General features: G+C 39.2%; 1 protein-coding gene across 3 annotated transcripts in view; it reads left to right on the top strand.

Annotated features, from left to right (window-relative positions):
- LOC106880808 (cGMP-dependent protein kinase 1) overlaps nt 1-1,657 on the top strand; it is a 173,746-nt gene that overhangs the window by 81,670 nt on the left and 90,419 nt on the right. The gene's annotated exons all lie outside the window — the stretch shown is intronic.

Raw genomic sequence — 1,657 nt, 5'->3', positions numbered from 1 at the left:
AAAACATTTTTTTAAATGGAATGAAAATTATACTATCTTTTCTTACTGTTCTTTATTTGTTTCGGTCATTGGACTGCAGCCACGCTGAGGCGCAGCCATGAAGTGTTTAATCAAACAAATTGGCCTCAGTAATTATTTTTAGGTCTGAAACTTATTTTATCGGAATCTTTTGTCGAATCGCTAGTGTTATAGGACCGTAAGCAAACCAAACACGGTGGTCGAGCCTTGCGGTGGGGCAGAGACAAGCACATGCGCGCACGCACACTTACACACACACACACACACACACACACACACACACACACACACACGTACGCATACGACTACCTGTCGCACAGCTTCCTTCTACCAAATTCTCTCACAAGCCAGTGATTTGCCCGGAGCTATAATAGCGACACTTGTCTAAAATGCCGCGCAATAGGACTGAACCTGAAACCACGTGTTCGCAAAGCGAGCTTCTTAACCACACAGCTATGCCAGTATGGTAAAATACTAAGCTGGCAGAATCGTTAGCACGCCGGACAAAATGCTTAGCTGCATTGCATCCGTCTTGACGTTCTGAGTTCAAATTCCGCCGAGGTCGACTTTGCCTTTCATCTTTTCGGAGTCAATGAAATAAGTACCAGTTGAACACTGTGGTTAATGTGATCGAATTTACCCCCTACCCTGAACTTCCTGGTGTAAGGGGTAATATTGTAAAATACTGAAATGTTTAGCCTTACAAAATTGATTAAAGAAACGACTGTGTCTATGGAATAAGGATTAAATCATAGGTCCCAAAGCCAAATTCAGAGATATCTTATTAGAAGCAGTAATACTTCTAACTGACTCTCCTTCATAGAAAACATTAAATCTGATTTATTTTCCGCGCAGAAGATAGCTAAGTCAGTATCTGTGAAATAAGAAATGTTACAGATTTAGTCAGAGTCGGTAAAAATATACCGACTCTTAGTCCATTCCACTGATTCATACATACATATATGCATGCATTCATACATACATACATACATACGTACGTACGTACGTATATAGTATGTACATACGTACTTACATGAATACATGCATACATACAAGTATACATACGTACATATATAGATACATACTGACACACACACATATATGTATGTGTTAGTGTGTGTGTGTGTGTATGTGTTGGTGTGTATGTGTTGGTGTGTTATGTGTGTTTTGGGGCGTTATCTTTCTGCTTGTCTTTCTCTCTGTCACTCTCTTTCTCTTTCTCTCTATCATTTTCTCTCTCTCTCTCTCTCTTTCCGTTTCACACACATGTACACACACAAACACATAAACATGCACACACATACATACATATATATATGCGCGCACACACACACACACATACACACACACACACACACACACACACACAACACTAGTTCTTAACTTCCACTTATTTACGGAATAACGGTGTTGTGATTACGATTATAGAGAAAAGTCTTCCAAGCAGACACTACAAAGCTCTTTTGGAAGATAAGGAAGTTTCTCAGAGGAATTCAATTTCAACAGTTTCAGAAACTGTTCAAGAAAATATTACTCCATTGTTTGACCAAACTTCTAAAATACGCGTTCTCTTTCTCTTGAATGGCATATGTTCCTGTTACTGCCACCAGTTCCACCGTTACTAATACAAAAGTTACTA

Source organism: Octopus bimaculoides, chromosome 7 (genome assembly GCF_001194135.2).
Source record: "Octopus bimaculoides isolate UCB-OBI-ISO-001 chromosome 7, ASM119413v2, whole genome shotgun sequence".
NCBI lineage: Eukaryota > Metazoa > Mollusca > Cephalopoda > Octopoda > Octopodidae > Octopus > Octopus bimaculoides.
This window is presented reverse-complemented; position numbering and strand designations above follow the sequence as displayed.